This window comes from Poecilia reticulata, chromosome 10, assembly GCF_904066995.2.
Source record: "Poecilia reticulata chromosome 10, P_reticulata-male-v2, whole genome shotgun sequence".
Lineage (NCBI taxonomy): Eukaryota > Metazoa > Chordata > Actinopteri > Cyprinodontiformes > Poeciliidae > Poecilia > Poecilia reticulata.
In genome coordinates this window covers 2,020,280-2,046,261 of record NC_088839.1, presented here as the reverse complement: position 1 = coordinate 2,046,261, position 25,982 = coordinate 2,020,280, and the positions used below count along the sequence as shown (strand labels likewise).

The window sequence follows — 25,982 nt, the reverse complement described above, 5'->3', positions numbered from 1 at the left end:
CTCCTCACCTGCCTGTCTCCTCCCGCTCAGTAGTTCTTCAGAGAAAGGCAGACGCAGAGGCCTGTCAGTGTCTGTTGTATTTCATTACCTCTCTGCTTAAACCGCGACTCTGAGCTGAAGCAGAAACGATACTTCAACCTTTTCCGTCATCTGACAAGCAGCAAGTCTCCACTTTATTCACCAAAAACGTTTTTATTTTTAATTCACCAAAAACTGTTCCGTAATCTGGAACGTTCGCTACGTTGAGCTCCACACTGGACGAAAAGTGGGAGTTTTGACCCTGTATTCTGACGCGAATGCAGCTAGTCAGCGACAGATATCGGCAGCAAATCGACAGTTGGTGGGGCAGCGCAGTTTCGTCGGCCGCAGTCGAATGCAGAATCCTACAAAGGGGGTAGGAGGGGTGGGGAGGTGCGGCGGAAGTGCGGGGGGGTGGGGGGGATGTTAACAGCTTAACGACTCTACTTAACATGTGAATAGCAACAGGAGACCCATGTGAATTGTCAGTCATTGGGTGAAAAAACAATGACATCACAATTCATTACTGACACGTGATTGGTTGGTAGATATCTCCCTATTGGACACACTAGACCTTTATAATTACAGGCCTGGTTAAGCCCCTCCCTAATAAATTATAAATAATAACCCAGAAATAAAAAAACACCCAGCACAAGGCATAAGTTTATATTTTTAATTTTTGTTGAAAAAGAAATATGTACATACATGCATATAAAACATCTACAAATAAAGAAACCACACATATATAAAATAAAACACATCTACAAGAAACCACACATATATATAAAAGACACATCTACAAATAAAGAAACCACACATAATAACATCTATAAATAAATAAAAACTTCAGTTAAAAAAAATAATTAAATAGATTACAGCACAAAATGCTTGTCGACTTCTGGGCCGTGTGGTGGTGGCTTTCTTTCTGAGCATGATCCAACATACAAATGCTTATGATGCAACATGCTGTATTTAGGGTTAGCTTCAAGTCTCTCCTGTAGTTTGGAGCAGAGGTTGCCAAGCTCCTGGCTCCTAATGTTATTTTTCTTTTCACTGCTGATTGCATTCATACACACACATACAAACATGCATGCAAAACTAATGCATTTGATGCAATTGTAACATCTCTAGTAATAAATGTGACCTGCTTCTTTCTTTAGCTACATCTGGATGACTGGCTGTAGGTCCTGGATGCAGCTGGAAAACATTTTTGTGCATTGTCAATACATAGCATGATTACATTATGTACATAAACAATGTTGAAGAATAAAATATCATCAACATTCTAAAATAGTAGATACTCACACACAGTTGCATCTCTGTCCTCATCACGGACATCAGAACGTTCCTGAAGAGTCTGATTGATACAAATGTGACTCTCATTCTGTGGAGTCTGTGGAAATAAATGTAAAATTAAAAAAATATTGTAGCAAATATATCACTTTCTCAAAAATACGTAAGTAAATAAGTTAAAATTATTCTCAACCAACCATTATACAGTCGGGAATCAACGCAGTGATTATACATACCGGCTTCATGACTTCGTCCTCAGATCCGTCCTCCATCCGCCATTTTGTAGATCTTTACTGCTTACCACACTCTGCCTTGCTGTACTGAGTTACAACAAAATAAATAAAATAACGGGAGTTTTCCTTACAAATATGCGAGTGTTCACTATTCACTAAATGTGAAATCATAACTTACTGAATTTCTGTTCGTCCTGGTGGACTCCGTAAGAGCTCCTCTGCACCGTGGTCTGAGTTTAATGGCGGCTGCTTGACCGACTATGAAAGCGCATTACTGCCACCAACTGGACTGGAGTGTTAAATGAAAGTTGACAAAAAAATATATATTCTAAAAAGTTATTTTTCCAAAAGTTACGTGACAGTATATTTTATTTTTATTATAATTAATTGCTAAAATGTTTTTAGCAATTAATTATATGTTTATTTACTCAATTCTACTTTGAGCTGTCTCCTTTTTAGTTTATACAGAATATGATTCATAATCCGTGAGTTATATTTAATGCTTAACTAACAAAACTTAGAGTATAATTATACTCTATCAGAAGGTATCACAAACTTTCAACCATTTTGTTCTTCACTTTAAACTTGAGAGTTAAGCAACTGAATACTGAAAAATCTGTAGTTTCTTAAGTCCAGTATTGTGATGTGGAATGACCACTACCACTCCAATATAGCATGACTCTGGGTCTTTAAAGCAATCACTGAACATTAACATTAGTTTGAATATTATTCACAAAAATACTTTATGTACAATCTACCACTCTGGAACATGGTTTTTATTATTATTATTATTGATTAAGTTACGCAATTCCTCCCATCACAAGATAAATCTTCAGATAGGAGGAATGTCAAAGTAAGATCACGTTTCACAAAAGTCTATTGTATGTAATCATGCATATTCTTCTTTTATATCATCAATTCAACCAAAACTAAGTTTTTCAGTGCTCCTAACACACATGTATTATATATTTTAATGGATATGATAGATTGTTTTCTCCAAACATACTTCTTTATGGTGAACAGAAATTAAAAAGGATTAGCTACAAAATGAATAAGAGTCAAAAGGCGGTGCTCAACAGTTGATTTGCATTTGCATGGCACTCAGCACCTTCATTTAAATACTAAAACCTCTGCTAGGCACAAGGGGAGGGGGTTGATAGGGGAACACGAACACACAGCTTTTTGACCATTTTTGGCAGTGTTCGACTCTGACAAAAACCTCTTGCCCAAAGCCCTCAATCTCCATGCGCACGGCAGAACAAGGTGTCAATAGCTGACGAAAATCCCATTTTTCGTCCTGTGCCAGTTAGCCGCTTTATCGCAATTGCGTCATGGGCAAAAGGTAACAAGGTGACCGGAGGGCTTATTATGTTTTACAAAAAAAATAATAATAATAATTTTAGTACATGTTATTATGTGTCAGAAGAGGGCTTAGAAAATAATAATACCAAAAAAAAAAAGACCAACAGGGCACTTGGGGCCAAGCAGCAAAAGGGGCAGGTGCTCAAGCACCCCCCCTCTGCAGGTGCCTGCAATATCCTATCTGGGGAACAAAAGACAAGAGTCATACATAGGGGTCCCCAAGCTTTTTCCTGTGAGAGCCACATAACTTTTCCCTTCTCTGCTGGGGGCCGAGTCAGTTTGTAACACAAAAAGTGAGACGATTGCAGGAGTGCCTAAATGTAAAAATGTATTGTTTTCCAGAAAGCACAATCAAATAACCCTCTCTGGGTCCTTCACAGAGCAAAAGTCAGGAAATAAATAATAACACTATTAATGAAATAAATAATAACCAAATAACCCTCTCTGGGTTCTTCACAGAAAAAATCCAGGAAATATTATAGTCCGTATTTTCCTAACTATGAGCCGCACCGGACTATAAGCCACAACCCCAAAGTTTGTTTTTTAAACCAGTAAACATGCACATATAAGCAGGGGTGAAAGCAGTTTTAAATTCTTGGAGGTACTATGACAAAAAAAAATAAAATAAAAAATATTGCTTCTTTATGTGCTTTGGAGTTTCTGTGTTGAATAAATTTTTTGCGAAGCGATAAAAGTAGTGTAGCTCTTGAATTGCTACAAAATAAAGCTGTATTTCCTCCTGCAGCTCAATGGCTGCAATGTTGACACCTGGAGATGCTATGAGACCTAAATCCTGAACATCATGGCATGGAGTGCATCCCAGTTTTCCATGTCTGGCATATAACCATTCATTTGAGCTTTTAAACTGGTTCTATTGATCCTGTGTCCAGACAGAGGGATAATCAGTAGCCCAGCATCATGACCTGTTTGTTCTGAAGATCCTGCAGCTTCCACTTCTCTTCCTAACATGGCGCCTCCTCACCCTGACTCTCATACTGACAGGAGGAACCACAGAGCTCTGTTAGGTTAAAAGCTCATCTTCTGAAGTTGGGATATTTTTCCTCCAACAGATTCCAGAGGAATCGCCTCAAACCAGATGTTGGACTGGATTTTATTTCAATGTCATTTGTGAATGTTAGAGCCTCATTTTCAACAGTGGAGCTATAAAGGTTGAAAAAGGTTATTATTTTGGAGAAAATCTCATCAACATCAATATTTCCACTAAATAAGAGGCAAAAAATAAATTGTTTGATAAAGGAAAAGCCTCTCAGACTCTGAGCCCGACAGCAACAAACAATTTTTTATATTAGACAATTAATTAATTTCACATAATTATTGCGGTAGAAGCCATTTGTTTGTTAAAAACTTAATGAAACGTATTTACCGTGTTTGATGTTTGTTGTAAATGACTTGTTCTCACACAGATCGAGGTAATTAGTCCAAGTTTGTCGTTTATTGAACGTTCAGAAACTACAGCGGCTGTGAAGAGCCAAGACGAAGGTAAAAGAAGGTAAAACAACCTGAACAGGTGATCAACACTAAACCAGTCGCACCTTTTTACTCTCCGTCTCTCTCTGTCATTAAAGCAGACCCATTGCCATGGCAACCTCCTGCGCTCCACAAGCCGACCAGAGATTACGTTATAAACATAACATTCAGTCCGTTACGATATTAGGTTTTCAGGCTTGATATTTATTTTGCGATCATTAATAAGCTCCCTGAACACATCGGTGGTTGATGAGTTAATCTTAAACTGCTCTGCTAGTTATTTTGATAATGGAACAGAAACCACAGAATTGCGCAACACCTTGTTGAAACAATAAATACTGAGACTATTATTGTTGTTGGGTCATTCATTTGAATGTGTTTTGTTGATTTTTTTGTTGTTCTTTAATAAAGTTCTGAACGTTTTAAGCCAATCAGAGGAGGTCGTGCTGCTCTCAGCCTCCTGGCTGCGTTCAGTTTGTCACCTGATGCCGAGATCGACTCAAAACCTTCCGAGATCGTCGTGTTGCACCGCTGCTCTAGCAAAGCACGAACAGTTCAGAAACAATATGAAATGGGCAAAAAGTTATTTATTAACTGATTAAGTTGTGTTTTAGATCATTCTTGAAAAACTAATCAGTCACAGCTGATTAGTGGGTGAACTCTGTCTGTTACTACCCAATAGTAAGTCCCGCCCACTCCTCACAACTCTTTGGACTCACTACTGCCCAGTTCTCTGTCTAACAGGTCCGGAAAACCCCCAGAAACTCGGGTCTTACCCTAGCGATAGTTTGTGGAGAATCATCTGTTTAAACTGGGGTCGGAAAGGACTCGTCTAGCTCTGACTACCTTCGATCCAAAAGTTATGACCTTTTACAGTTGAGGAGCAATCCGCTGAGTAGCACTCACAGCGACATAACCCCTACAACCACTCCTGTTAACGGTAGCTCCCTTCCTAAAATAACGGCACTTGTTAACGGCTAGATTAAATTTAGTGACTTAGATTTAAGTCCCAAGGTCATTATTTTAACATTCACCAGAGGAAAACACAAAGCCACCCTGTCTCTAGCATCATATATGTTGTTTTACTATATTTAGGAGAACCAACAATAATTAAGACTGACACAATTAAACTCACTGTTCACAATCCTCATTAGAATTTTAGAATTACAAGTTTATTAAGCAAGCTTTAGCAGGGGCATATAACAACAAAATAATTTCCAAGAGTTATAAAAGAAGCAAAAATATAATGAAATCAACTAGGATTAATCACCTCCTTTCCTTGTTCTCATTCCTAACCTGTTTCACTAAATTCACTGAGCGAGGCTTTTGGGGAAAGCAGGTCGACTCATACCCGATGGTCATTGATCTCGGCAGCTGTAATCTTTTGAGGTCCTTGGTCAGAGTCTTTGTCCAGCCGGAGCAAAGTCCTCTTTACTGAAGAGAAGCGGAGAGAAGGCTCACGCTTTCCATTGAACATGCAGACTCCTTGTCTTTGTAGGACCTCCGTCTCTTCTCCAAGTCAGCCGCACCGGGGTTGAGAGCGTTGGGTAGAGGCAGAGGATTCGGTCGGATCTGGAACCAGGGGTGTTGGCTGGTGGAACTCGTCCCTTCTAGGCAGCGTGAAGTCGTGGAATAAGTTTCCCTTGGTCCCTCGGTGTAATCCTCTGCTGGTCTTTAGTCAGCTCCCTCTGATGATTCCGCTTCTGCGCTGCCGACGAAGAACCCTCGTTCTGTCCCGTACCACAGTATTTATGTGCTGTGTTTTCACGGAACCTGCCCATCGTAATGTCATTACCCGCTGTCCTGCAAGGCAGGGCTGCCTGTAGAAAATACCGGGCTCTTTCTCAAGTTTCCAATGACTCATTTCTGCCTCCCTGCTTCATCTGGCAGTTCCCTTTTCCATCAGGGCAGTTCCCTTTTCCATCGGGGCAGTTCCCTTTTTCCCCTTGACCATCTGTTTCCAGTCCTGCCGCACCCTCGCCTCTCCTTCCTCATATGATGACTCACCCTTCGGTCCCTAGCCTTTTGCTCAGTGAGAAGTACTCTTTTCCCTTACCTTAGTATCTATGATTTTTAATAATACATGTTGACTTTATATAATCATGTTGTTTGTAGTTAACTCAAAAGTACAACCTTCAGCCTTTCATAATGTAAACCATTATCATTCACTTGATTATAAGTAAAGAACATCAACTGATTAGAAGTACAGAGTATACATTGCTATAACATTTACTTAATTAAAAGTACAGAGTACATGTTTTGATCATTCATTACAGACATTTCTTCATTGGCCTGTATACTATCACTTTATAATCACTTATCACTTATAATCATCATTTAATCATTCATCGGGTATACTGTTATTTCTCAGGCCTTTATTCCATTTTTCTGCGTATACCTGGACCGATCTCACATATCCATACCAGATTTCTCGACAACTCACAGCTGCACAGTGAACCCATTCATGTTTTACATCAGACAGCCGCTCCCCTCTCTTGCAGGTACTGCGTACCCCCACTAAATCTTTTAGGGGTATGCAGTACCCTGCCGTACCCCCTTACTTTCACCCCTGCATATAAGTCACAGATATCTCTTCCGCTCCAGGTTTTCCACAGTGATGCAGCAGCAGCAGAGGGGGGCGGACACCCAAAATTTGAGTCAATTGAATATAACAGGTCAATTGAATATAACATTTATTATGGTTGAAAAAGAAAAAGTTGCCAAGATTAGATTTAACTGAATTGATTACGGTAGTTTCCGAACGATAACTGTAACAGTAAAAGTGAAGTGCTGAACTGTCTGCTACTAGCATGTGCTAAATGAAAATGGGTTTTTTCTTCTCCTTCTTCTTTAGATTTCAACCGCAGCTTGCATCCATTATTGTTGCACTACTGCCATCCACTGGATCCTAATATCTATACCTCAAATTCTCATAATGATCCCAGTATTATAAAAAAACCCGAAAAATCTTCTTTTTCCCCTCAATGCTACTTAACTGATCAACAACATTCTCAAGTTTCAATTCCCTATTAAAACCTCATTCCGTTTCAATGGGCGCTTTCTTCTTTTATTTATAATTTTGACTTCCAATGATTCACTTCCTGCTAAAGAGCCCCCTGGTGGTTGAAGAAAAATCCACATATAAACGGCTTATAGTCCGGAAAATACGGTATATGAAAAAAAATCTGATGCTCTCTGGTATTGTTCAGGGGGCCGGACCAAATGTGGAGGCGGGCCGGATTCGGCCCGCGGGCCGTAGTTTGGGGACCACTGGTCATACAGATTTGGGACTTTATGCCACATATAGACCCTAAAGTAATAAACAGTATATCCTCTTGAAGTATTTTTGAGGATGATGCATACACTGACTTTCCCAGCCTTTCCTTTCTCCCATGTCTAATAAATTAAGGAATCAAGAGGGTTATGGAAGTCAGATGTGAAAGTGCATTAGATTTGATTATTGCCTTTGCCTCGGATGCCGCAATATTGCTTTGGGATCCCCAGAGAAAGGCCTCTCTTCACCAAACTTGCTGAAAGTGGGAGGCTGGGTGGAAGCTTAGGTAGCTGATAAGGGAAAGGTGAAAGTAAAGAGAGGAGGAACAGGAACCTTACAGGAGTTCATTCTTAATAAGAGAGCAAGAGTTGGTGAGAGAGATGGTAGTGGAGTGACTCACAGAAAGAATAGGAAGTTGTTATGAGAAGGAAGAATCAGTAAATATATGTAAAAAATATATATTTATGATACTTAGAATAACTAGAATGGTATTTGTGTCTAAGGGGAAATATAGTAGCAGATATTTCTCATTTGAAATGCATCATCACTGAGAGTTTGAAAAACAGCACTGAATAAATCAAAATCGATTATAATATGATGTTCAGGAGTAGCAGACTATTTGTCATGTTAGTAAGTGAAGTCAATGTACACCAGAGGAGGCTCTCACACGCACAGAGAGGATATGTCTGAGGAGGAGCTGGAAGTCTACTTAACTCTGTCTCAATTGATTTTTGTCAGTGATCCTCTCTATCATACCGGTAAGCAGTGCCACTGTATACTGCAAGCCTTATCAATACTATGTCACTTACAGAGAGCTGAGAACGCACAGAAAGTATCCAGAAACCATATTTCCACAAAGAACTATCACAATTATGATAAACCATGTATTGTATATTGAGTTGTGTTCATAATCCTAAACTGAGTCTGAATTTGTTTTTTCCAGTTGGTAGAAATCTCTCCATTTGTTCCTTGACTACTTTTGATTCAGTCATTTAATAACACTGTTGATTACTACCACACCATAGGTTTTCTTATTATTTATTCTGTACAACACATTAATACAATTGTATTTTGTTGCTGGATGGTGAGATGAAAGCACATATATCATATATATTCATATACTTGTAACAAATCCTTGTATAAACGAGAAATGTACACGCACAAGAGAGTCCTTTGACTTGTTTTTATACAAATTTAGAATAAGTATGACCGCAGTTTTAACTAATCAACGCTATAAAAACGATTTGGTTCAAATAAAAAGAAAGAGGGGACACGTCATCTAACGGATGCGGCTACGAACGACCCGCTACATTTAATAACCACACATCTGTTTTCCTGGAATCATGCCATTATACCAGTCACTCTTTAATTTTTTATAATTAAACAACCCCACATTCAAAACTAAATCTATAACCCAGCCTATGAATCAAAACAAAAATAAATCGTTCATCAATAATAATAATCCATCGAAAAGTCCATAATCAGGCGATCAAAAAAGTAAAATTCTTGTTGCGCAAAAAAAACAACATTGGGGCCCAAAAATATTTATCAGTCTTCGTGCACACAAAAAAGCCTAAAAAAAAAAGGAAGGGTCTCACCGGGTCGGCGTTTGTGTACCCGGGCGGTTCCCTTTGTCAGGCCTGGATCGCGAGCGCATCGGGACCGGTCATCGTTCCGTGTGGCTTTATCTTGCCTCCAGAAGAGTTTTGACTCCTTTGTTAGTTGATCTGGCAACGCTTTTAGTCCAAAAACTCAGGTATCTCCGGGCTCGTCTTTTAAGCTCCCCGGTCCTTTTTCCAGCCTGCTGTCACACCCCTTTTCCCCCTTTAACCGAGTGTCCCTTGTTCCTTTTATCAGTTCCGGTAAAAGTTGTGACCCAGATATATTTTTACTTCGTGGACTTCTTCAAATAAAATACATACATACAAGACATCCTTGCGTACATACAAATGCAACAAAAATTCTGTGCATTTCATTACCCTATGTTTTATTCTCGGAGGTAAACTTTTTTTTTTTTTTTTTTGTTTAGGATACTTTATTTCATTTTGATGTCACATACTCAAATTAAGTATATTTTAATATTTGTACCGATAAGTCCCATTTGTCACATTAAAAATACATGAAATAACCTTTAAGCAGGTATTAAAAATACTTTTCATTAAACACACATTTCTGCAATAAAATATTATTTATTGGTCTGATGAAATATTCTAATTTTAAATGTTATGTTTCCATTAGCTGTAAATGGTAAATCATCATAATTAAGAGAAATAAAGTCTTTCAAATAACCATATGTGCATTTTTAATCTATATGATGCTTTTCATTTAGTGGTCAAGTCCCTAAAGTAAATGGGCTTTTCAATAATATTTTAATTTATTGAGTGGGTCTGTATTTTTCTAATCATTAGTAAGTGGTGGATGGAGCAAAATGAGAAAGCTGGAGAAGGGAAATAATTGAGGTTGATGAACATTATTTTGGACATGTGCTGAATTCTCCCTGGGTGAATCTTGGGCAATTGGCAATATGTAATGTATACAGATTTTCTCAGTTGTTGACTGTGTGGTGTTTCCTATGACTTTGTATTCCTGTGTTTTATGATGAACTTTCAACTGCCCTGTTGCTGAAATGTGCTATACAAATAAATTTGATTAACTGATAGATCATCATGCATTTGAGTCATAAAACAAGGAAGTTCATCCACCCGGAATGTCGCCTTGGAGACAGAACCACCTGGATCTTAACCCGCAGAAGATATTAAGGTGGACCTCCGGAGAGTACCCTCACACTCCCCACCCTAAGCATCCTCAGAATACTATAGGCTTCTTTTCCACTAGACTTAACGGTACGGTCGCAGTATGGTTGCGGTCCACCTAGGTGTGGTTCAGTTAGTTAGCTTTATCATTTCTACGGTCTGTTCTTTGTTGCTGTGAGTGAGCCGTGAGCGCAGCAGCTGGGTTCAATTCTCTGCTGATATTTGCAGCAACACTCAAAGCAGAATTTCAAGGTTGTAATTCTGGACTCAAATAAATCCAGATATTAATTCTGTCTAATAGAAACACATTGCTGGCCCAAACATAATGATAAAGACTCAGGTCAGTTGATTATTTTCTTGTACATGTTAATATAATTACATTCTGGCACTTTATTTTCTTAATGTTCAACCTTTTGGATTTATGTAATGCTGTCAAAAGATGTAAACCAATATCCATGCCTGAACTTTTTTTAATCCAAAGGACAAACAAAAGTGACATTACCATGTAATGTATAAAGCATGCGTACACACAAAAAATATGCGGCGCCATATTTTACGCACAAGTTGGCATGTATAAAAATGAAAGTGGCGTGAAAGTTTGCATAAATACACACAAACTTTTGACCTGCTGTGAGAATGTGCGGCAGTCACAAACTTTTTCTGTGGAGAATAACAAACTACAAAGCGTCAAAACTCACCTAAATACACTGAAACCTGACTCCACTCAGCTATTTAGACCATGAAGCATCAAACATCAAGCATCTGCAGGGTCATTTCATTCTCACTAAAAAAAAAGAAAACAGGGTTGGGTCAGCAGATTAACTCTAAACAAGTTTGATTATTTTTAAGGTGATCAAGGTGTGTAGACAATCACATTTATATAAGTAGCTGCGCAAAGGTGAGCCTCAAAATTGTGGCGAGCTTTAAATCTGATGGAGAACATCATCAATGGAAGGATTCAGAGGGAGCGTGTGTTCAGAGATCATATTGATCTGCTGGGAAATGTTGATGTTTTATTAGCGCTAGATTGTTCAGACTGATCATCGTGGATCTCTGAGCAAAACTTAAAGAAGGAGCTGTGCGTTGCTGTAGTCATCCTTCAGTTGAGCCGCCCGCTTTATGAATGCAAATTATGGACATAAAGCATCTTTATTCTGTAAGTGTACAACTTATGCACATGATTTCTCTACTTAAAATAAATGTCCACATTCCCACTCAAATGACTCTGACACGCTGTCTGTCTTTAAATGCCAGCTGAATGCTCTGCTGTTCAAACAGGCATTTGCACAATTTCTTTATTTTTGTGAGGATTTGAGTTTTCTGTGTGTTTATTTTTGGTTTCCTTGTCCAGTGAGTCTTGTCCTGTCTTCCCCCTTGATTGTTCCCAGTTGTGTCTCGTTCCCTGTGATTACCTCCTGTGTATTTTAGTCCACCTGTTGCCCTTGTCTCTTGTTGGGTCCTTGTCTATTGTCGTTTGAATTAGGTCAATCGTCTTAGTTGAACTGTTAAGTCCTGAGTTGGCTAGCTCGCGTTTGTTCTGTTGCTACCGGTGCTGAGCCCTAGCCTTCCGCTCTGCCGTGCTGCCAGTCTCCTGAACTGTGTTTGAGCCATTATTCTTCATTTATCTTCTACAACCTGGGTCTGCCTGCGTCCTCCCTCACCAACATCCACCCACAAATCATTTTTTTCTTTTAAATTTATTATTTTTATTTTTGTGCGGCGACCTTATGTGCCCTGAAAGCATATTTTAAATAAATATATTTAATTATATATAATTATTAATATTGTAAATACCTATACTGCTACAAGCAAGGACCGTTGCCATGGTGATGGCAGACTTCCATGTATTTATACTAATTGAGATATGTATTTATGGGTGGCGACAGGGAGGACCAGCAGCTGCGCTCTATTTCCCGCAAATTTGATGTATACAGGAAAGGTGCGCAGTTATGTGTGTGCGCATGGCTTTATACATCCAGATTTTTTTGTGCGTCACACTTTTCTAAATTTGCCCATAAGCCAAGTTTTAGTGTTAAATAGTTTTGGGGCCTCATGTATAAAAGAGTGCACAGTTTTCACACTAAAACTTGGCATTGCACAGTATTGAACCGATATAGGACGCGATTTGATCAGTATTTCTATAAATGTCCAATAGACACGCCTATCACACACATAAACTCTAAGTGTAACAATAACGACCAAAATAAAATGCAGAATATATTAAGGTTAGCTAAATTGTAGTGGCCAGACCTACACAGGACCCCAGAACGCTACAGACCGAAGCTGTTGTCATGGTTGCCTAGAGACAGACACTACTCAGTCGCAGCGAGCAACTGTCAATACGCAAGGGCGTAGGAACAAATTTATCATTTTGGGGGACACATATAGAAAACCTTAAAGATCCATAAATACCTTGAGCAAAATGTCAAACAATGGTGTCATCAACGCGTTACTCTAATCTGACCCCTTGTAACGAGTAATCTAATGTGTTACTATTTACAATCCAATAATCAGATTAAAGTTACGTATCCAAGTCACTTTGTGTTACTATATTTGTAATTTTTTTTTTGCAAACACATATTGTTGCTTTTTCCTTGGGGAGATACGTTTCATGTGTAACACCAGCGACACAAGCGTAAACGATGGAGAGAAAAGATGCACATTTTCTAGCTGATACATTTTTCATTCGGTAATCAAATTACTCTTTCAAGGTAACTATGCAATCCCTGGTAATTAACTACACTATATATCATATGTGTGTAGACCTGTCACAATAACAAATTTAGATTTTTGATAAACAATATTATTGTTGTTTTGAGACCATTTTTAAGTAATAAAATGTTAATGGCAAAATATTAATGCAAGAGCACAATCTGAAAGATCAGTAAACTTTAAATTATAATGAACAGTGCAACTGGAAGATATTTCAAATATCCAAAATAAATAAACAAAACGACAAATAAAATGAATTTTGAAGTCTTTATAAAAAAAATTGTCCTCCAAAAAAGGTTTAGTTGAGACCAAAGCACCAACCTGAAAGCTTTTATCATACAGTTTTTGGAAGAAAGAGAGAGAAATAAAAAGAGAAACAATAAATCATGCCAATGGAAATATTGAATTTGTTTTAATTCATGAGCACGGAGCTCGGTTCATTGTGCGCGTTAAAGCGGACACGCAGCGTGTCGCAGCGCCTCGTGCACCTCTGGATCTTTGCAACTCGGTGCGTGTCGCGCGCGCCGCTCTCCCAGGCGGCTCCAATGTAACTATAAACGCCATTCCGCTGTCTGGGCTCAAAAACGCGCTCAACCCGAACTGTTCGGCTCAAACCGCGACTATAACTCAGCCTTCCAGAGAGAAAAAAGGATATGTGAGCTCGGCGGCTGGGCTGATACAGTTTATAATCAGTATAGTTAAGTCACACTTTGTGAATAACATTAGAGTTGTTCCTGTAACTATCCTGGCAGTTTTGGCGGGTCTGAATCGCTGCCAACAAAAAACTCCGCTTCATCTCCAAGACAACGAACAAAATATGCGTCCAGTTTTTGGCTTTTCCTTGCTCTCTTCTTTCCATCCTTTTCACTTTGCCGCTCCATGGAGCTGCACTCATGTTAACTTAGTCCGTAAAAATGTTCTAGCTAGTTTTCCATCTGTTGCCAAGAGACTGATGATGACGTTGGTGGACGGCTGGTGACAAGTTTTACCCAGAATACACTTGGAGACAATATAGGTGATCCTCTTGTAATTTTGTGTGGCATATAGTGAAATGTAAGAGTAAAAATAATGCCAGTCATGTAAGCACAACATTTTATTCAATATTTTACACCGACAATGTCACTAAAATCAGTCGGGCTTATGAAGCTTTAAAAGCCACCATGAGTCAACAATGTCTGGGGCAGCCTACTATATAATTCACTGGGGCAGATTGACACATAGTTTTATGTGTAAAAAACTTATTAGGGGAGGTCTCACCTTTAAAGTAAAGTGAAAATTTCAAAATCAAACGTTTTTCGCAACTAAGGTGAAATTTTTCGGGGGGGACAAATGCGCCTACAATTATGCGGCTCACCTTTGCTCAGCTACTTATATAAATGTGATTGTCTACACACCTTGATCACCTTAAAAATAATAATCAATCAATAATCTTTGTCACAAGCAGTAACACAAGACTACAATATAAGTGAAATAAAATGCTCTGAGGAGTAAAGAGAGCAGCAGCTGATGAATTAGGACCTTCTACAGTCCATTTGATTTGAGAAATATGAGATGAACAGAGTCTGATGCAGATAATAATTGATGCTGATAATGATTTGAAACAACTTTGCATATACTTTACTGAGTTGAGACATGGAAGTGAGTTTTTTTACATGTCTGATCTATAATGTAGCAGCAAGACACAACCTGAATAAGATGCCGTTTCAAGTTATATTGAAAGAGCAGACCGTCAAATATACACTAAGTTTTAAACTGTATTGATGAGTCAGGTTTGCTGTTGTAGAGCAAAAGTTGTATGTTCACAATTTGCTTTGGAATATAATAATATAGGACAAGGAGATTGTAAAAACATAAAACCAACAGGAGATTCAGATTGCAAAGTTTGAACTCTGCCTCCAGAATAGCATAACACTCCCTGAATTGTTTCTGGCAAATGTTTTCCTGGTCATTGGGAATATGAGTGCAATTTTTGATGTCTTGTTGTGATCCATTAGCCTTTTGAAAATATTGAAATTGACAGTAGTTTGATTTTAAGTAGTTTTAGGTAACAGTACTGTTTGCTATTTTTGTTCATAAAGGTTTTATGAATGGACAATTTACATTTACAGTGCAAGTTGAAATGATTTAGAATATATTATTTGTCTCGCATAGTAGTAAGCTTTACGTTAAAAGGTCAAACTTTTCTACTTCAATTTTATGTTTAATTTGCTATTTGTGTCATTTTCTTCTCATTTTGACTTACTTAACAGTAACTTTACAAATATGAGGGGATGTTGAAAAATATGTTACCAAAAGATGAAATATAAATATTTTAATCAGAAATGTAAAGAAAAAAATAAAATCATTGTGAATGTGTGCCTGAATGTAATGTAAAGCACGTTGGGCTAGTCAGTACTTGATAAAGTTCTATACATTACAGGCCATCTATCTATCTATCTATCTATCTATCTGTCTGTCTGTCTGTCTGTCACAGCACTTTATAGGACATTGTAGAAGCTGAAGACCATAGAATCTTGTCGCCAACAGAAACCCTCTGAGGCATTTCAAAATCAGATGACAATAAAGAATGCATAGAAGAATATTTAGAGTCTAAGTATTCCTCTAACATAATCTGATTACTAAATGTCATTTAAAACTTACATTCTAAACTAGCGGTTCTCAACGTGGGTGGTACCGCCCCCCAGGGGGCGTTCAGAGGACGGCAAGGGGCGCTGGTGGACATTTTTACAAAAGGGGGGCGCTGGGATGCCTTTGGGGGGCGTTTGGTCGAAGGTAAAGTTTACACCTTAAATGCACAACAATGCCAGTTTAGACTTTGAGCAACTTGGTAAAACTGTATTGTGTAACATTAAATCATGCTTGGCTGCAATGATATAGATAGCAGCTCTTCTTCTTCTTCTATTCAGTGTTTGTAGCTTCTGTTAGCTTCTTGGCGCAGCTCCGTTCTCCTGCTACTGGTAGCTAAAATCATGATACCCTCACTGTGTATCCCTCTGAAAAATGAACCCATTTAAATAAAGAAATCCCTCCATGGGTGATACCTCGATAGAGAGCGTTCATTTTATAGCGTTAACACGGTGCCGTAAGTGGTCCGGTATGAAACGAGGTGATAGAACAACACAGCACTTTTAAATTTCAATATTCAGAGTGCAGAAATTGTTTCCATTGTTTTAAAAGGTTTATGTCAGTCTGCCTTTTCCCCATTGATACGCTTCCCGACCGCCCTGCACCTTAGGGAGTTAAAAAAAAAAAAAAAAAAAAGACGAGCACATTGCGCAAAACTCTGAAACAGGAGAAGCGGGACTTAAAACCGAGCGACGAACTAGATGTGAATTATGGCATGAAAACAGAGAATCCGACGCTGAACAGTGAAAAATCAACACATGATGTGAAACACATGACGATTAGGCGGCACAGCAGGTGATGAGTGAAGATTACTGATGGTCAATAAACGCTAAAATAAATTTAGCAACAGGAAAAAAAACTAAAGTGGACATAGCAATAAACCAAGAGAGGATAATATTAATCAAATGAAACTAAATAAAAATGAATGAAGAACAAAATGCAAGAATAAACTAAGAAACTAAAGTAAATACAGAGGAATAAACTGGTATGGCAAGACCTTTAGAGCAATAATTAATACAGAGACTGTATGGCAAGAATAAACAGACAATATTTCCAGATAAAAGGTAAAATAATATTGTTGAAGTGCCATGGGTTTGTTGAGACCACATCTAGTACTGAGAATAAATATATCTTACAGACCATAACAGTAAAGAACTGATCACTTATTTGTGTTTTAATTAGATTTGATATATTTATTTCTTCAATATTATTTTTCATGTCAGTGTTAATGTCATGAGGCTGATGACTCCATGACACTTTCAATTTGACTCATTAGGATTTGATTAAGAACCAGATTTGTTCTTTGTAATTTCTGTCCAGTAAAACTATTAATCTATAATCAATAGACAGGTCTATATAAAGATATAATCCATGTTTCTGTCTCATATTTGTATGGCATTAAAAGGATCTGGAACTTTTGTTTTTCCACTGAAAGCTCTGGTTTGCACAATAAATGCCATGTGGGTGAAGTTTTATGGATGATACTCTGATGTCCCATTCTCCTGAAGGCAGCACAGAGCTGCACCACCAGAAACTGACAAACACTGAAGAGAAGAAGAGTTATGATTAATGTAGTTACAGTTCTATCCATGTTTTAATGTTGCAGAGCTCAGTCGTTTTGCAAATAGTTCAAAGTTTAAACTGGCATGTTGAACATCGTTTATCTGGTCATTTGTGGAATATTTAACAACTAGAAAATGGCACAAGAGTATTTTTTTCCACTCTGATTGGCTGCTGTTAGGCCTACAGATTTTAACTTGAATGTTCATTGTATTATTTCTATATTATTATATGTATTATTTTTGACAATAAATACAGAAACAAGCATAAAAATCAAAACATCTACAATAGTGATAGTAATATTAATAATAAAATAATAGTCAGTGCAAAGTAGCCTACAAATTCTTTGGTGGGGCGGTGAGGGACCTGGATGAAGGCTGGGGGGGCGCTGGGCTGAAAAAGGTTGAGAAACACTGTTCTAAACTCTATTTTGGACAAGATTCAAATATAGTTGGTCTCCTCGATCATATTTGAGTATGATCAAGTAGCACAGATGATGATTACTATATGTTAGATTTATATGACTTTGTGATAGTCTGTCTTTATATTTTCTGTCCAGCAGCACATAATGAGTCCATCCATCCATCCATCCATTTTCTTGCACCCTTTTTCCCTCAGTGGGGTCGGGAGGGGTGCTGGTGTCCATCTCCAGCCAACGTTTCGGGCGAGAGGTGGGGTCACCCTGGACAGGTTGCCAGTCTGTCGCAGGGCAACACAGAGACACACAGGACACACAACCATGCACACACACACTCATACCTAGGGGCAATTTGGAGAGGCCAATTAACCTGACAGTCATGTTTTTGGACTGTGGGAGGAAACCGGAGTACCCGGAGAAAACCCACCATGCACAGGGAGAACATGGAGACTCCATGCAGAAAGACCGGGGCCGGGAATCGAACCGAGAACCTTCTCGCTGCAAGGCAACAGCTCTACCAACTGCGCCACTGTGCAGCCCCACATAATGAGTCAAAATTTCAAAAGTGTTTGAATTCAGGTGAATAAAAGCCATTCTGAAGACAGAGCTGACTAAAGCATGCAGTGGGTCTATAGAAGGATAGACCCACTGCAAGGTCCTGAATGGATTCAGGACTAATAGATGTTGAATATAAATAAGCACCAAATAGAAGCTAAATGTAACAAGAGAAACTCATGACGATACAAATTCTTACTAATCTTCTCTTTGACACTGAATGGATATAATCTCAAGAGTTGAAGGTAATTATAAATTACATGCTGAATTAAGAAAGACCATCTGAGATACACCAAAGTGTGACTATTTTAAAACATTATTTCTTCAAAAATAATCAAGACATTTTAATATCTGAAATAATGGTTAGTGTTCTTCGTGTGCAATAAGAAACTAAAATGTTTAACAGTGAATGTTGAGGCAACATTGCACTTTTTTTTCATGTTTCATGCAGATTAAGGAAAATCAAACACATTTCTGCTGAGTTGAGGCAGATAATCACACAACTGACACGGGGGAACACACACACGCACATACACACACTCACACGCACACACGCGCACATGCAAAGACAAAGACAGGTGAATAAAATGAGTTAAATAGAATTATTTTTGGTTCAGTGCACTAAGTAAAAATCAATTGTCCATTATAGAAATAGGATACAGAAAGGAAGTAAAACTTAATTAGGTTTTCCAGTTAGAGTCCGCCCACTTTTAAACAGCGCACTTGGCAGTTCTGTGTGTCACAGTGTGTACACCTTAAGTCAGAGTGTATCTGTGTTGAGAAATTCAGAGCACATTCGTGCATTATCCCCATGCACACCTAGCGACATGATGACAGTAATGCTGCTATTCTTCAAAGCTTCCTTTTCCTCACAGGTATTCATACTCATTTGTCTCCCCTCCCGCACACACACACACACACACACACACACACACACACACACACACACACGCGCACACACACACCACACACACACACGCGCACGCACCCACACACACACGCACACACACAACCACACACACACACACACACACACACACACACACACACACACACACACACACACACACCCACGCACGCACACACACACCACACACACACACCTCATAGTGTTGGCAATATTGATCTCTTGTTGATCTGTGGTGACAAAAGACAAAGCTTTTCATGTGACAGGCAATTAGATTGCTGTAGAGCCTGCAGATCCTCACCACCACAAAGGATGGACAAATACAAACAGCAGCAGTCTGCTGCTGTACAGAGGTTGAAAAGGAATGGAGAGAGAAAATATCTCCAAAGACCTTCCTTCAAAGTTGTCCTTGAGTTAACTGTGTTTCCACAAGCACTGTCTGCTTAGCCTTACAGCATATATTGATTTTGGTATTATTAGCTTTCATAAGACATTAAACAGTGGGTCCCACAGCTCACTCAATCAATGCATCCATCCATCATGCTGCTGCTCATTACCTACACTATCCTGGCTCCAGCAGAAATACAGGGAAACATGAAAAGAATGTCCTCAGAGTTAAGTGCTGCATTTTTACATCTAAAGTTATTCTTGCTTTTGTTTGTTGGATGTTTTCATTAGTCTTTGCTAATGATTTGGACACCTAGTGGTTTCTGCAGGTTACACCCAATTAAAAGTCATTTAAAATAACTGTTTATGAGCCAAATTATATCCCAGGAGTAAATCAAACAAGTCAAATTAAGTTCCATTAAATCCAATGTGCTTATGACACAAGACTGTTGACACAATAGAATGAAGTTCTGTTACTATCCAATTTCAAACAATCAGGTGTAGAAAATCTGATTGGACCAGGTAGTGAACAAAGTTGGATTGTGTGTGTGTAAAATGTCACTGCTTATGTGTGTATATATATATATATATATATATATATATATATATATATATGGGCGAAATTTAAGTAGGTAAACAATAACATGCCTATATTTACATATATCTGTCAGATAGATAGATAGATAGATAGATAGATAGATAGATAGATAGATAGATAGATAGATAGATAGATAGATAGATAGATAGATAGATAGATAGATAGATAGATAGATAGATAGATAGATAGATAGATAGATAGCAGAAAACATACATATCTATAAACCTATCCTGGATGGATAGATAGCATGTCATGACTAAGTTGTAACACAGTTGGTTCTTTGGACCCGTTTTCTTTGGTTGGGTGAACCTACTGATCAATGTTAGCGATCGATCAGTAGGGCACTGCTAACAGATATTTAGTAGCCACACAGGTGCACCCAGTATAACACATTCATTCTATTGGCTGAGAGGTTGCCAGACAACGGTACTTTTTGTTTCGAGAGAGAGCAGAGAAGAATTAGCAAGTGAGCAGAACGGTTTGACAGCGTAGCTTTGATCCGAGCACAGACAAGTTTTGAGCACAAGGAGAAATAATTGAGAAAACACAGTGAATATTACAAGTTTTGAGAAGAAAGACATAAAGTCCTTCTTTTAAACTGAAAATGTGTGCTCTTGACTTATGGCAGTAAAATTCCCCCATATAATTCCACTGACCGGTTAAAGTGGTACAGTTATCTTGTCTTGTCTTTAATGCATGCTTTCTAGGATAGAAGAAAAGTAATGTTCCTTCAATTATACAAGTCATCATTTCATCAAGCCATCAAGTATCTATACCAGTGTTTCTCCACCCTGGTCCTCACCGCCCTCCTGCTCTGCATGTTTTAGATGAGCCTCTTTTCCAGAGCAGCTGATTCAAATGATTGCATGACCATCAAGTACTGCAGAAGCCTGTTAACCACCCAGAGATACAGTTCAGGTGTGGCAGAAGGGATTCACCTAAAACATGCAGGACAGGGGGCGGTGAGGACCAGGGTGGAGAAACACTGATCTAGAGTGAAAGTGACTCAAACCTACATTTATGATCTAAAAAGTAAATGTCTTGTAGTACAACAAATGTTCTAAGATGGACCTGTTCCGGCCAAGGACTTGACATCATGTCTGTTTATTATTTAAACATTACTTCCTTATTTAGAATCTCTACTCTAGATCTAGATGTAAGTTGTGGAAAGAAAAAATCCTGGCTGTTATCTCAATCCACTAGGACTATGCGATACTCCTCACTGTTTACAAGACTCTGCTCATGAAATCTTGTTCAAACTCGTGACGCAGGAGATGTAAGAACCACGTATGCAAATAACGACCTAAGCCGCTTGATTTTTAAAATGAACAAGTTTGTGTCAAGATTTTTTGAGATTGACTGCAACTTGATGATGACTGGCTGTTAATGATTTAGTGTAGTACCGGAGAGAGCGATTGATACCTGTATGCAAAAATGCATGAAATGATTATTGATAACATTTCTTTCACAGATAACATTTTAATTATAACATTTTAAATATTTAGGACATATTCAATGCTGGCCTGTGGCCGTATAAGTTTCTATTAAAGGAGGAAGAGGGCGTGAATGAGAGGGTTTTGTTCCGTCGGGAAATTGGGTGACAGCCTTTCAAACACTGTTAGAAGTGATGGGCTGTGATCCGCCAAGAGCAGCCTCTGCCCACCGCTGATAAATGAAAATGTTGAGGATTAGTTGTGTCCCTGTGGGCACTGGCATCCACTTCGCTGTGATCATATGTGCATTTGTGTGGGATAATTGTCGTGCAGTCTTGCAAGCTCAAATTCACCAGTGCCAGCCACCAAATATACCCCTTATTATACTGCTTTACCACAGCAGCCACACTCACAGCACAATAAATAATGACAACACATTTTTAAGCTTTGATCCTTGTCACACTTCAACAGTTTACAGTCACATACAAAAAAAAATAAAATCAGCACACCTAAATACAATTTCCGCTCTTTAAAGACATGTTCAGTTGGTAATCTTTTTTACTAAGCAATGGAAAAGTGATTAAATTCTATTCAGTGTAATTTATTTCAGCTTGAGGTATTTCGACTAGAAACTACTTATCAGGCCTGAAATCAAATGACAGGAAATGAGTAGATTTTATTTTCATTTTTGGGGGAGCATGCCCCGGATCCTCCTAGGACTGTGTCACTCCACAGCTGCTTGTGTCAGCTATTTGAATATATGTAAATAAGCAGTGACATTTAGAAAAATGCACCAACAAATATCTTCTCTTGGGCCAGTACAAATACAAAGACAAAAATGTACTTAAGTAAAAGTAAAACTACCACAATAACATTTGTACTTAAGTAAAAGTAAAAAAAGTATTTTTAAAGCCAGTACTTAAGTATTACAAGTAAAAGTACTTGCTGAATGCGTTGCCTAATCCCTAATACAATATCATTAAGTGAACCGATTATATTTAATTTTAATACATTAGAAATGTGCCATTTTAATGAACAATGCCACAGATGAAGCATGTTGTGTTTTCTCTGTAACATAGTTTAGACTTAGATATGCGATTCTATGCATCATAATTTCAGGGATGGAAACATCTTGTCTCCTGTCCTAACATGAACTTCATTTTTTTGCCACTAGTGGCTATTATTTTTAAGAAATCCAACTGAAAGGGGATGGAAAGAAGGGGGTTGGAGGAGGACATGCAACTGAGGAGCTACGTAGCAGAGTTGTAGTCAAGACCACCTACCCAAGACCAGCATCCAAGACCAGCTACGTGACACAAAAAATGAAGTTTTACCTGTCAAAATTGCTTCTCAAATTGATCTGAAAGATCCACAATCCCATAAAACACCTAGTTCAGTGGTTCTTAACCTGGGTTCGATCAAACCCCAGGGGTTCGGTGAGTCGGTCTCAGGGATTCGGCGGAGCCTCTGCTGCAGAGGTAAAGACACACTTGTGATGACGCCCCGCTTTGCCATCACTTGCTGCAGAGGATCACGTTACATTGCTTAGCCAATCAGAGGATCACGTTACATTGCTTAGCCAATCAGAGGATCACGTTTCATTGCTTAGCAAATCAGAGGATCACGTTACATTGCTTAGCCAATCAGAGGATCACGTTACATTGCTTAGCCAATCAGAGCTGCAGAGGAGCCCTGATTGAAGGAGCTCCACTCTCAGCATGGATTTGAACTTTTGTCTTTAATTACTTCAGCAAAGCTCACAGTTTTTACCAAATTCTATAGTCTAAATCTGCTCCTTAGTCACATCTTTTCGGGGTTGGTACTGCCTCTAGTGGTGTGGGGGTGGTAACACGGCTAATATAATTACATTACTAAATCAGAATACCGCAAAGTCTTTATTATTTATTATACATTTTTCATTCTCTTAAGCATGTAGAGCTAATTAAAAGACCTTAAAGTAGTTCCAGTTTCTCTCAATGGCCAACCTGTTGAAACTGTGGCAAATTTTAAATACCTTGGGTCGTTCCTGGACAGTCAGCTCAACTTTGCTGAAAACACTGACTATATGTTGAAGAAATATAGTCTACCTGGGTCACGGGGTGACCCAGGTAGACTCTAGTTGGGTCACCCCTATGTCTTGAATTTGGGGAAAAAAAACATCATATATTATTTGTCACTACAGAAGGGTTCAGTGAATGCGCATATATCAATTCTCATGCAACAGTGCTGTCGACGTGACTGGAAAGTTCATCACTGTAAACCAGTGGTTCTTAACCTGGGTTTGATCGAACCCAGGTGATTTTTTGGGGGGAAAAAAAATCATTTATTATTTATCACTGCAGAAGGGTTCAGTGAATGCGCATATGAAACTGGTGGGTTCGGTACCTCAAAAAAGGATAAGAACCACTGGTCTAGATATTAAATACTTAGAGCTGAAATAAATTTAATCAGTAAAGATCCGTCCTGAAGAATCGGATCGTTCCTGAATATCATGTCAATGCAGACTTTGGTACCAGCGTTGTCCCATATTTGCGACACCTCAGTCAACACCTCCACACAACAATTCAGCGCATGACCCTAACCCTAACCCTTATTTTAGTAAATTTTTTTTACTATTTTAGTAATTGAGTAATTTATAGCATATTCTGACAAGTAATCAATTAAAATTTTGGTAAAAATAAAATATTAGTAAGTCTTGCGATAACAGGAGTATTGATATCAGATATCGATGTCAGCCCCAATTTTCATTTTTGTGCATCCCTAACAATTACTTTTCTGTGGTTTAGAAAATTAACCTGTCACAATAATTGTGTCAAAGTCTGGGCCCCATAAGAAGATGCACTGCTTTGGGATTAGGGCAGGGTTCAAAAATGCACTTTTTCTGGGTCAGAGACATACAAAGGTGGATTTATTAGGACCCAAATATCCCCCTGATTAAACTTGTATAACTCCCAGAAGCCTGGGGAAGAAAAAGAAAAAGACTTCCAGGAGGGGGAGACATACCGGTGTCCTGCTGCAGATTAAGGCCGCATGCAGTGGCCTGTCTCTGGGCATGATTTCCGGGGAATCCCCAGTCCTCTTCCACTTCCTTAAAAATCTTTAAAATCGCATTCCACCAGGGAAGCTATATATAGCCGGCAGTCGTGGAGAAAGTACTCAAAAAATTTACTTAAGTAAAAGTCAAAGTACCACATTAACATTTTACTTAAGTAAAAGTAAAACAGTACTGGCTTTTAAAAATACTTAAGTATTAAAAGTAAAAGTACTTGCTGAATGCATTACCTAATCACTAATATCATTAAGTGTACTGATCGTATTTAATTTTAATACGTCAGTAATGTGCCATTTTCATGAACAAAGCCACAGATAAAGCATGTTTTTATTGAGTTTACTCTGTAACATAGTTTAGACTTAGATATGTGATTCTATGCATCATAATTTCAGGGATGGAAACATCTCGTCTCCTGTCCTAACATAACATGAACTTCACTTTTTTTTGCCACACATTTATTTAGAAAGAAATCCAACTGGCAGAGGAGGACATGGAACCAAGGAGCCACGTAGCAGAGTTGTAGTCTAGACCACCGAACCCAAGACCAAATCAGAACCAGCACCCCGCGCTACATGACAATAAAATTAAGTGCACCTATCAAAATTGCTTCTCAAATTGATCTGAAAGATTCACTTTCCCATAAAAACACCTAGATATTAAATACTCAGAGCTGAAATAAATTTAACCAGTGACAATTAAAACTCTTCTTCATTCTGTTTTGCTTTCATCTCTGTGCCACAATACACAGAGGTCTCCTGCCATCCCTAAAAAAATAACACCCTCGGCGGTTGCCCATATTGCCAATGTCAGAAATAATAATTGTCTGTACCAGCACCGTGACTGTTCTCATCCTCCCTCCTGCTGCAACGTCTGCCACCATGCCAGGTGACGAAAACAAAGAGCAATGAGCATGCTCTGCGTTCGCCAATTAAATATAAAGATATTTTAATGAAATAAAATAGCTACTGCAGTGTACGCAGAGCATTACAAGAACAAAGAACGGCTCTCAGTGAAGCTTCAGCACTATAGGACTTGGTCAAGATCCGTCCAGAAGAATCGGATCGTCCATGAATGTCATATTACAACACCTCAGTCAACACCTCCACACAGTAATTCAGCGCATGAGTGACAACTGTTTTTCATCGCAGATGCAACAGGTCTCAGTCAATACAGCTAGTTTTGCTAGCATCACGTCCACGGAGCTTATCTTTTTTTAAGCTTTCCTTCCAAGTGACGCTAAAAGTTGGACGAAGTCCCACCGTCTGTGAAAGCGAAGCGCTGCTTATTTTATTGTATGATTTATGCAGCGCTATT

The 25,982-nt window shown here is 38.6% G+C and overlaps 2 long non-coding RNA genes across 2 annotated transcripts in view; both read right to left on the bottom strand.

Moving 5' to 3' along the window:
• LOC145553040 (uncharacterized) overlaps positions 1–25,982 on the bottom strand; it is a 462,758-nt gene that overhangs the window by 22,380 nt on the left and 414,396 nt on the right. Inside the window, exons 2-3 of the long non-coding RNA XR_014089218.1 lie at positions 1,548–1,604; positions 1,163–1,411 (exon numbers count right to left, since the gene is read on the bottom strand). This is a non-coding gene — a long non-coding RNA (uncharacterized LOC145553040). The remainder of the gene's footprint in view (positions 1–1,162; positions 1,412–1,547; positions 1,605–25,982) is intronic.
• On the bottom strand, positions 5,545–6,837 carry LOC145553042 (uncharacterized). The gene is made up of 2 exons (XR_014089222.1): positions 6,228–6,837; positions 5,545–6,197 (listed from the first exon to the last, which is right to left on the bottom strand). It is a non-coding gene; the product is annotated as an uncharacterized LOC145553042 (long non-coding RNA).